Here is a 12,376-nt window from a genome sequence, read left to right as displayed (position 1 = left end):
AAATGTTACAAGCATATAAAACACGAAATATACAAAAATTTCCCCCATCACACAAATATTCTTACTAAGGTTTTGCTTCTTTGAAACCTTTCTATACCCATTGTATTAGTCTGTTTTCATGCTGCTAATAAAGACATACCCAAGACTGGGTAATTTATAAAGGAAAGAGTTTTAATTGACTCATAGTTCAACAAGGCTGGGGAGGCCTCAGGAAACTTACAATCATGGCAGAAGGGGAAGCAAACATGCCCTACTTCATATAGCACCAGGGGAGAGAAGAATCAGTGCCCAGTGAAAGGGGAAGCCCCTTATAAAACCAGCAGATCTCATGAGAACTAAGTCATTATCAGGAGAACAGGATGGCGGAACCCACTGTCATGATTCAATGATCTCCAACTGGTCCCTCCCACAATACATGGGGATTATGGGAACTGAAATTCAAGATGAGATTTGGGTAGGGACATAGCCAAACCCTATTACCCTTTTACCTACCTCCCTCCTCCCTCCCTTCCTCCCTCCCTTCCTTCCTTTTTCTTCAGAGTCTCTCTGTCACCTAGGCTGGAGTGCAGTGGTGGAATCTTGGCTCACTGCAACCTCTGCCGCCCAGGGTTAAGCTATTCTCCCACCTCAGCCTCCTGAGTAGCTGGTGGGACTATAGGCGTACGACACCACACCCAGCTGATTGTTTTGTATTTTTAGTGGAGATGGGGTTTCACCATGTTGTCCAGGCTGTCCATAACCATTTTTTAAGTGAGTTATAAATGGGGTTCAAAGGTCATACCGCTCTCCTGAGGAAGACAATCATCATCTCAGATAACCAAGGTTGCCTATGCAGTAAGGAAGAAGTCAGTCATCATTCTGGGTAACTAAATGTACCTAAGACCAGAGACATCAGCTGAGAGTGAGACCTGGAGTCTCAGGCATCTGGAGTAGTTATCTCACTGCCAATTAAGCTTACATGGTGAGTCAAAAGACCCAGAATACCCAACACAATATTGAAGGAAAATAAAGTCAGAGGACTAACACTATCTGACTTGTAGACTTACTATAAAGCTATAGTAATGAAGACAGTGAAAGAACTGGTGAAAGAACAGATAAATAGATCACTGTAACAGAATACAGAGTCTAGAAATAGACCCAAATAAATATAGTGAAGCAAAGGTAGACTTTTTTTTTTTTTTTTTTTTTTGAGACAGAGTCTCACTCTCTCACCCAGGCTGGAGTGTAGTGGCACGATCTCAGTTCACTGGAACCTTTGCCTTCTGGGTTCAAGTGATTCTCATGCCTCAGCATAGCTGGGACTACAGGCCCGCAAATATGCCTGGCTAATTTTTGTATTTTTAGTAGAGATGGGGTTTCACCATGTTGGCTAGGCTGGTCTCAAACTCCTGACCTCAGGCGATCTGCCTGCCTTGGCTTCCCAAAGTGCTGGGATTACAGGTGTGAGCCACCACACCTAGCCAAAAGGTAGTCTTTTCAACAAATGATACAGGTACAACTGGACATCCATGTGCAAAAACATAAATCTAGACACAGACTTTGCACCCTTCACAAAATTAACTGAAAATGGATCATAGACTTCAATGTAAAATTCAAAACTATAAAACTCCTAAAAGATAACACAGGGTAAAACCTAGATGACCTTGGGTGTAGCGACCTTTTGATACAACACCAAAGGCATAATTCATGAAAGAAATAATTGATAAACTATAATTAACAAATTTTTTAAGCAGTAATAGAACGATGAGTGTATTTCATTGAAATTTAAAACTTCTGCTCTGCAAAAGACAATGTCAACAAGGAGAAGACAATGGCCAGGTGCGGTGGCTCATGCCTTTAATCCTAGCACTTTGGAAGGCACAGGCGGGTGGATCACTTGAGGCCAGGAGTTTGAGACCAGCCTGGTTAACATGGTGAAAATGTGCCTCTACTAAAAATAGAAAAATTAGCTGGGTGCAGTGGTGCATACCTGTAATCCCAGCTACTTGAGAGGCTGATGCACAAGAATCATTTGCAACCAGGAGGTGGAGGTTGCAGTGAGCCGAAATTGCACCACTGTACTCCAGCTTGGGTGACAGAGCGAGACTCTGTCTCAAAAAATATATAAATAAATAAAATTTTAAAAAGATGAGAAGACAAGCCACTGCCTGGGAGAAGAAGACACATCTGTGCTGGCTTCAGCAGCACATATGCTAAAATTACAGTGGTACAGAGACGATTACCATGGTCTGTGCACAAGGATGACATGCACATTTGTGAAGTGCTTCAGATTATAAAAAAGAAAAAGATCTATCCAATAAAGAACTTTTATTTAAAATCTAAATGGACTCTCCAATACAAAAATAAGAAAACAAGTAACTCAGTTAAAAACTTAGCCTTACCAAGGAAGATGTACAGATGGCAAACAAGCATATGAAAAGATGCTACATGTCATATATCATCAGGGAAATGATCATTAAAACAATAATGAGATACTACTACACATCTATTAGAACATCCAAAATCTGGAACACTGACACCACCAAATGCTGGGAGGGATGTGGAGAAGCAGCAACTCTCCTTCATTCCTGATAGGAATGCAAAATGGTACAGCCACTTCGGAAGACAGTTCTGCAGTTTCTTCTAAAACTAAATATATCTTACCACATGATCCAGCAATCACATTTCTTGGTATGTACCCAATGGAGTTGAAAACTTATGTCTACACAAAAACCAACACATGGATGTTTATGGCAGCTTAATTCATAATTGTCAAAACTTGGGGCCGGGCGTGGTGGCTCAAGCCTGTAATCCCAGCACTTTGTGAGGCCGAGACGGGCGGATCACGAGGTCAGGAGATAGAGACCATCCTGGCCAACACGGTGAAACCCCGTCTCCACTAAAAAATACAAAAAACTAGCCGGGCGAAGTGGCGGGCGCCTGTAGTCCCAGCTACTCGGGAGGCTGAGGCAGGAGAATGGCGTAAACCCGGGAGGCGGAGCTTGCAGTGAGCTGAGGTCCGGCCACTGCACTCCAGCCTGGGCGACAAAGCGAGACTCCGTCTCAAAACAACAACAACAACAACAACAACAAAAAAAACTTGGAAGTAACCAAGATGTCCTTCAGAGGTGAATGGGTTAATCCACACAATGGAATATTATTCAGCATTACAAAGAAATGAGCTATTAAACTATGAAAAGACATGGAGGGGCTAGGCGTGGTGGCTCACGTCTGTAATCCTAGCACTTTAGGAGGCCGAGGTGGGCAAATCACAAGGTCAGGAGTTTGAGAAGAGCCTGGCCAATATGGTGAAATCCTGTCTCTACTAAAAATACAAAAATTCACTGGGTGTGGTGGCAGGTGCCTATATTCCCAGCTACTTGGATGACTGAGGCAGGAGAGTTGCTTGAACCCAGGAGGCAGAGGTTGCAGTGAGCCAAGATCATGCTATTGCACTCCAGCCTGGGCAACAAGAGTGAAACTCCATCTTGGGAAAAAAAAAAAAAAAGGAAAGAAAGATAGAGAGACAGAAAGAAAGACAAAGAAAAGACACGGAGGAACTTCAAACGTATACTACTAAGTGAAAAAAGCTAATCTAAAAAGTCTACATCTGTCTGATTCCAATGATATGACATTCTGTAAAAGACAAAGCTATAAAGATAATAAAATGATCAGTAGTTGCTAGGGTTTGGGATTAGGGGAGTTCAATTGGCAGAGCACAAGACTTTTAGGGCAGGGAAACTACTCTATATGATATTATAATCATGGAGGCATATCATTGTACATCTGTCCAAACCCAGAATGTACAACACCAGAGTAAGCCCTAATGTAAACTAAGGATTCTGGGTGATATTGTAGCAAATGTACCACTAGTTGTAACAAATGTACTATTTTGTACATTCTGATGGGGAATGCTGAGAATGAGAGAGGCTATGCATGTGCGGAGGCAGGAGTGAGTATATGGGATATCTCTGTACCTTCCTCTCAGTTTTGCTGTGAACCTGTAACTACTCTAAAAATGTCTTTTAGAAAGCCCAGTTTTTTACTTCTCTTTATGGGTTGATTTCCTTCTCTCAAGTAAAAAATGGGCTTCCTCCATGTAGCAGATGATAAGGCTTCTTTCATCCCAGAGAAGAGAGTTCTCTCTTGTCAATTACAGCCAGAAAAATCTCCAAGAAGGATTTAGATGGTCCTGGTTTGCTCCCTCCCATCCCTCTTCCTTTGGATCTCAGATCAGAAGTGACTTCTGGGATACTGCCCTGTTACCCATCTTGGTCAGGTCCCTGTTATGTGCTCCTGCTATACCATATCCTACTCCCTCCTAGTTCCCCTCACAGTTTGAAGATAAAAATTCACTGGTGGGGTTACACGGTTCCCCCATGTCTGATTCCTCCTCTAAACTGTAAGCTATAGGAGGCAATGACTTTATCTTTTTGCTTACCATTGTGTTTCCAGCACCTAGCACCTGGCACACAGGCACATAATAAATATCCATTAAATAAATGACTGAAATAAACAGAGGGCTCTTTTGCTGTCATTACTCTGAAGAGTAATTATTACATAGCAGTGACAGCTTAGTGTATTCTCAGCAACTATTCTTTTGTTTTAAAACCATTTATTTTTCAGGCCAGGCATGGTGGCTCACGCCTGTAATCCTAGCACATTGGGAGGCCGAGGCAGGTGGATCACAAGGTCAGGAGATGGAGACCATCTTGGCTAACATGGTGAAACCCCGTATCTACTAAAAATACAAAAAAATGAGCCGGGCATGGTGGTGGGTGCCCTGTAGTCCTAGCTACTCGGGAAGCTGAGGCAGGAGAATGGCATGAACCCAGGAGGTGGAGGTTGCAGCGAGCTGAGATTGCACCACTGCACTCCAGCCTGGGCGACAGAGTGAGACTCCGTCTCAAAAAAAAATTATTTTTCTGATAATAAACACAACAGGCTGGGCACAGTGGCTCATACCTGTAATCCTGGTACTTTGGGAGGCCAAGGTGAGAGGGTCGCTTGAGTCCAGGAGTTCGAGACCAGCCTGGGCAACATTGTGAGACATCATCTCTATTTAAAAACAAACAAACACTCCTCAAATCCCCATAAACTTACGATAGAATACTTGTAAGACAAAGAAAAGCACAGTTAAGAAAACAAAAAACAAAAATTACTTATATCTGTAACCCAGAGATAACCACTCTGTGTGTATGTATACAGTCTTTTTAGCCTTTCAAAATATACATTCTGTCACTTATAGTTAACATTTTTTATAGTATTTTTATTGGTTTAAATATAGTATACCTTTTGCCACTTAGTTTTTTTTTTTTTTTTTTTTCTTGAAGACAGGGTCTTGCTATTTTGCCCAGACTGGTTTTGGACTCCTGGCCTCGAATAATCCTCTCACCTTGGCCTCCCAAAGTGCTGGGATTATACGTGAAGAAGGGGCTTTACTGGTCCAACCAGAGACAGAAACTAAGAATCCCTTCTCCCTCTTGGACACCTCTGCTTCAGGGGATTCTTGTATCCACTGAAGCCCATCCATACACCCCTTGGAGTCTTACCCATTCAAGATGATTCACCACCTATTTCCCAAGATTCCTTTTCTTCTACACTTACTATGCAAGCAATTACACCTGGGGCAATCACTTCCTTCTCCTGCCATCTCAGCTCCTGGGTTTTCTTTGTTGTACACTTTTTTCTTTCCCTTTCCTTCCACTTTTGGTAGGCATGAGCTATGTAAGCAATAGGCAATGACCACAAAGCCCTTCAGAGGTCCCTCCCATGCAGGGAAGCTGAGGCAGGAGAATGGCATGAACCCAGGAGGTGGAGGTTGCAGCGAGCTGAGATTGCACCACTGCACTCCAGCCTGGGCGACAGAGTGAGACTCCGTCTCAAAAAAAAATTATTTTTCTGATAATAAACACAACAGGCTGGGCACAGTGGCTCATACCTGTAATCCTGGTACTTTGGGAGGCCAAGGTGAGAGGGTGGTTCCACCACTGGAACCACTGTGCCCAGCCTAGTTTTAATGTATTTCACTTTACATTTAAAGTGAGTTTCATTTAAGCAGCATACAGTTGGGTCTTGCTTTTTTAGTCAGTCAGACAATCTCTTCTAATTGAAAGGTTTATTTACATTTAATGTTATTGTTATTTTAAATATATTTTCCATATTCAGAAGCAGCACTGTCATAATCTGGCTTCCATTAAAAAAAAGTTTTCAGGTATTTCTTTGCCTTCACAAGGTGCTCCAGCCCCTTGTTTTTCTTCTGGTCCGCCATCTCCACAGTCCAGTCTCTGATGTGGAGGGTTAGAGTGCCTTTTCCTTTTGACCCCAAAAGAGCTTTTCTGAGTAGGCTGTGATTATCAATATGGCTTTAAATCTGTAATTGGGTTATTGTTCTGCTTTTTCTGCCTGCTTTTGAATTTCTTGAGTGGTTTGTATGATTCCACTTTATCTCCTTTGTTGCCTTATGTGACCACTCTGTTTTTTTAATTTTTATTTTTAGAGCTTTCTTTACAGTTTATAGATAATCTCTAACTTACCACAGTCTACCTTCAAATAAATTATATAACTTCACATGCAGTATATGAATCTTACAACTGTATCCTTTCACTCTATCCCTCTTGGCCTTTGTGTTATGGTTGTAATACACTTTACTTGCGTACATTATAAACCTTAGGATGTCATGTTATTAATTCTTTTGCTTTAAGCAGTCAAGTATATTTTAAAGAGATTTTCAAATTAATAAAAATGGTATTTCATATTTGCTCACTTAAAAAAATTTCTAGTGCTCTTTATTTCATTGTGTAGATCAGAATTTTCATCTAATGTAATTTTCCTTCTCACTGAAAGACATTTAACTTGTTTTTTTTGTAGTTCAGGTCTACTAGTGATGACTTATTTCAACTTTCGTATGTCTGAGAAAGTCTATTTTTCATTCATTTTGGTAATATATTTTTGCTCAGGGCAGAATTGTAGGTTGACATTTTCTTTAAACATTTTACAGATGTTTCTACATTATCTTTTGACTCACATTGGTTTGAGAGGTCTGCTGTTATTCTTATGTAATCCTTTGTACATAATTTATCTTTTTTCTCTGGCTACTTTTAAGATTTATCTTTATCAGTGCTTTTAAGCAATTTGACTATTATGTTCCTTGGTGTAGTTTTATTTATGTTTCTTATTATTGGGGGTTCAGTGAGCATCTTGGCTCATGGGTTTTTGGTTTTAATGAATTTGGAAAAAGTTCAGCCATTGATTCTTCAAACATTTTTTCTGTTCCCCACCCCAGCCTTTAGGAACTCAGCTATATGTAAATTAGACAAGATGAAGTTGTCTCACAACTCACTGATGCTCTTTTTTGTTTTTTTGAGTCCTTTTTATCTCTTTTTCAATTTAGGTGGTTTCTGTTGCTATTTTTTCCAAGTTCAATAATACTTTATCTATTTATTTCTTTATTTCTTTTTATTTTTTTTGAGATGGAGTTTCGCTCTTGTTACCGAGGTTGGAGTGCAATGGCATGATCTCGGCTCACTGCAACCTCTGCCTCCCAGGTTCAAGCGACTCTCCTACTTCGGCCTCCCAAGTAACTGGTACTACAGGGGTGTGCCACCATGCATGGGTAATTTTTGTATTTTTAGTAGAGACGGGGTTTCGCCATGTTGGTCATGCTGGTCTTTAACTCCTGACCTCAAATGATCCTCCCACCTTGGCCTCCCAAAGTGCTTGAATTACAGGTGTGGGCCACTGCTCCTGGCTGTATTTCTAATCTGTGGTACATCTCATCTGGTGTATTCTTCATTCGAATACATCATATTTTCACTACTAAATGATTTCATTTTTTAAATGTCTTCTCTTTAGTTAACATGCTTGCTATGGTTGAAATGTGTCTCCCAAATTCATGTGCTGGAAATGTAAGCCCCAATGAAACAATGTTGGGAGGTAGGGCCTAATAAAAGATAATTGGATCATGTGGGTACAGCCCTCATTAATGAATTAATGTTATTACTACAGTGAATTAGTTACCATAAAAGTGAGTTGTTATAAAGTGATGCTGGCCCCTGGTGCCTCTATCTTGTATACTCACTTGCCCCTTCTGCCTTTTGCTTTCTGCCAAGGGATGACTAAACAAGAAGGCCCTCAACAGATGCTGGCATCAAGTTCCTGAACTTTCCAGCCTCCAGAACCATGAGCTAAATAAAGGCCTGTTATTTATAGATTACCTGGTCTGTGGTATTGTTATGGCAACAGTAAACAGACTAAGATAGAAAATTGGCACTGAGAAGTGGGTCTATTGCTATAACAAATATCTGAAAACATAAAAGTAGCTTTGGAACTGGATAATGGGTAGAGACTGGAAGAATTTTGAGGAGCATGCTAGAAAGAGCCTGTATTGCCATAAATGGAGCATTAAGGGTGAAGTCTCAGAAGAGAAGAGATATAGGGAAAGTCAGAATCTTCTTAAAGATTACTTCAGTGGTCACGATTGTTGATAGAGATATGGACACAGTCTCTGATGTGGACAGTAAATGGCCTTTACTGTCTATATCTCTACCAACATTAACAGTAAATGGCCTTTACTGGCAATATATCTACCAACATTATATTTAATACTGGTAGAGGCCATTCTGATGAGGTCTCAGACAGAAATGAGAAGCAAGGTATTCGAAACTTGAATAAAGGGCATCTTTGTTATAAAGTAGTAATGGTGGAACTGTGTCCATGCCTGACAGCTTTATGGAAAGTGGAATTTGAATGACAAACTAGGATATCTGGTGGAAGAAATACCTAAACAGTTAAGCATTCAGGCTGCTACATGGCCATTTTTAATCACGTATAGTGAGATACAAGAAGAAAGGAATGACTTAAAGACAGAATTTATAATTTAAAAAGAAGCAGAGTGAAAGATTTGGAAAATTTATAGCCTGGCCATGTAAAATATAAAAAGGTACATTTAGGAGAGTGAACTCAGATCGTGGCCCAGAGACTGCTTGCTGAAGAGATTAGTGTGAATGGAAGGGAGCCAGATGCTATTCACCAAGGCAATGGGAGAATGACCTCAAAGCTATTTCAGAGATTTTCGAGGCTGCCCCTTCCATCACAGGTCCAGAGCTCTAGGAGGGCAGAATGATTCTGGAGGACAGGCCTGGGGTAACGTCCATAGGCTCACTGCCCAGAGCTGCCTTGGAACTCCGCTCCCTGCATTCCAGTGCAGCATTCCTCAGCTGCCCCAGGCAGAGCTCATGTGGGACCAGGTTGGTTTGGATTGCTGTTTTGGAGGGCACAAGCAGTAAGCCTTGGCAATGTCTGCATGGTGCTAACTCTGTAGGGATGAGTGCATGGGTGGTGGGGTCATGGCAGCTTCCACTTAGTTTTCAAAAGATATATCAAACAGCTTGAGGCCCAGGAAGAAACTTATTGCAGGGGAAGAGCCACCACAGAGAGTCCCTACTAAGGCAATGCTTAGCAGGAATGTGTGGTCAGAGCTGTTACAGAGAGTTCCCACCAGGGCGGCACCTAGTAGAGCCCAAAACTGTAGAGCTACCCTTGTGTAACCCCAGCCTGGTAGAGCTGCAGTCATGAGACTCCAAACCAAGAGAAAGCCATAGAGATCTGGCTGCCTGAGGCCTTGGGGGCCCAATCCCCAAACCAGTGTGCCCAGGATTTAGAACATGGAGTCAAAGGAGATTATTCTCCAGCTTTAGGACTAAATACAGGTTTTTCTCTGCTGGGTTTTGGACTTACTTGGGGCCTGTTGCTGCCATATATTCCATTCTGCAATGTGCTGTATTCACTTCATAAATTCATACCCACGGATTCTCAGTAAATACATGTTGTGTGTGAATAAAAACTATGGATCACAATTTATTTATTCAGCCACCTATGGTTGGATGTTTAACTCTAGCTTTTCACAATTATAAATAATGCTGTAATGAATGTCCTCATATAAATAAATCCATACAGTCGCTTGAATATAGTTATAGGGTAAATTTCTTTCTTTTTTTTTTTTTTTTTTTTTTTTTTTTGTGATGGAGTTTTGCTATTGTTGCCCAGGCTGGAGTGCAATGGCACGATCTCGGCTCACCACAACCTCTGCCTCCTGGGTTCAAGTGATTCTCCTGCCTCAGCCTCCTGAGTAGCTGGGATTACAGGCATGTGCCACCATGCCTGGCTAATTTTGTATTTTTAGTAGAGATGGGGTTTCTCCATGTTGGTCAGGCTGGTCTCGAACTCCCAACCTTAAGTGATCTGCCCGCCTTGGCCTCCCAAAGTGGTGGGATAACAGGCGTCAATCACCGTGCCCAGCTGGTAAATTTCTAGTAGTGAAATTGCTTGGCCAATATCTATGTACATTTTGATTTTCAATAGTGTACTGGATTTCTTTTTCTTGCCTTTTCTGATCTGCTCTCCACCTTTTTCCAACCTGCTCTCTTCCTTGGAAGGCTGATCCAGATGAAGAGGGTTAGCCTGTTCATCTTAACTTCTGGCTTCAAAATGGATGTGACCATTAGTCACTACCAGCAGGAAGTCAGAGGGCAAGGAGTTAGAGGACAGGCGGGCTTCTCCACTAGCAACTATTCATCTTGATTTTAGAAGCCACTTTCTTCCAGGCCCTCCAGGCCCAGGGGTGGGAACAGCTCCCTGCTGTTACTCGTCCCATGGTCCCATTCTATCTCATGCAAGGTTTCAAAAACCTTGCCCCTATCTTTGTAAATAGTCCCTTTTAAAAGCCCCCTTCAAACTACCCAGCTTGGGAGGGCCATCTGTTTCCTACCAAGATCCTGACTGATAAAGCTAGATTTTGTCAAACTGCCTTAAAAAATGTCTGTATATTCTTACACTTTCACCAGCGGTGTCTACAAGTGTCTGCTCCCCCACATCTTTTTATTATAGTATATAATGAATCTTCTTAAAACATTACATTTTAATTATAAAATATTTATTAATAAAATGCAGAAACCCTTTAGATTTACAGAGGGCAATATTTGACATCCCCAACTTCGATCTCCTTTATTCTTATTTTTAGCTGAGGTATTTTGTTTCATTAAACCATAGTTTAGTTTCTTTTTCTCTTTTTTTTTTTTTTTTGAGACAGTCTCACTCTGTTGCCCAGGCTGGATGGCAGTGGCACAATCTAGGCTCACTGCAACCTCCACCTCCCAGGTTCAAGCAATTCTCCAGCCTCAGTCTCCCGAGTAGCTGGGAGTACAGATGCGTGCCACCATGCCCCGCTAATTTTTCTATTTTCAGTAGAGACAGGGTTTCACTGTGTTGTCCAGGCTGGTCTCGAACTCCTGACCTCGTGATCCTCCCGCCTCAGCCTCCCAAAGTTCTGGGATTACAAGGGTGAGCTACCTTGCCGGCGGAATCTTGCTGTCTTCTAGTAAGCTCATTAAAGAGATTTGCAAAAATGTAAAACTATGTTACTCCTCTCGCTGAGCTTTTATTGCTTTGAAGAACATTATTTTTTGCATAAAAGTATGTTAACATGTAATGTGTTTTATCGTCATTTAAAAATGGATATTTAAACATTTTCTAAGTTTTAATTTCTAATGTAGTACATATTGATAAGTATAACCCATATCAACAAATGTTCTTTGGAGTGTTCAACAAATTTTAAGAGCATCAATGGTTCCTAAATCAAGAGTTTCAGAACCACTGTTCTAGGGCAATTTACCTGAGTTTGATTTTACTTACAATTCATTAAAGCGTAGACACTATGAAGACGTGTTAACCTTAATGTTTTATTCTAGAAGAGGTGCAAATCATTTATATCCACTAGAAATGATAACCTATGGTTTTATCATCTTGTACAACACCAGCCAGCTTTGTATCCAACCTAATCTTACTCTAATGATTTGTCAAAATGTTTAAAGTCCACTTCCTCAAAATGCTTTTGAATCAGCTTTACCATATCATTGTTAATTTGCTGAAGAAATCCTGGATATGTGTTCATGATATATTTGTATGAGTGTCACGCTTTTAAGATTATACTTTGACAGATACTAACAACATATGCACACATGACGTATATATGTATATACATACTATATACACATACACGTACATATTTCACAACGATGGCATACGGATTCCCTATTCTGAATCTAGCTCTTTCCACTTAATATACGTGAATGCACTCACTCTTTTCTTTTCTTCATCGTCTTGACCTTCTTCTGATGCAACGCCCTGAGTTTAACTCACAGCTCTGTTATTGATAAGAAACCCATAGATCCCACATATACGCATTTTCCCATATCTGGCTCACTAACAAAAAGCTTACCGCAGCCCCAGCTTTAACCACAGGTTCCGAATACCCAGGCGGGAACTGAACACAGAAATAAGGCTCCACAGACAACGTGACAAAAATCCGAGCAGTCACGTGACACTGCACGCCCCATAG

General features: G+C 41.1%; 1 non-coding gene across 1 annotated transcript; it reads left to right on the top strand.

The window, feature by feature from the left end:
• Positions 1–2,168: 2,168 nt before the first annotated feature.
• LOC111552320 lies at positions 2,169–2,275 on the top strand. Its single transcript, XR_002734602.1, has one exon. It is a non-coding gene; the product is annotated as a U6 spliceosomal RNA (small nuclear RNA).
• Positions 2,276–12,376: the final 10,101 nt, after the last annotated feature.

This window comes from Piliocolobus tephrosceles, chromosome 8 (assembly GCF_002776525.5).
Source record: "Piliocolobus tephrosceles isolate RC106 chromosome 8, ASM277652v3, whole genome shotgun sequence".
Taxonomy (NCBI): Eukaryota; Metazoa; Chordata; class Mammalia; order Primates; family Cercopithecidae; genus Piliocolobus; species Piliocolobus tephrosceles.
The sequence above is the reverse complement of the archived record's forward strand: the minus strand, read 5'-3'. Positions and strand labels throughout refer to the sequence as shown.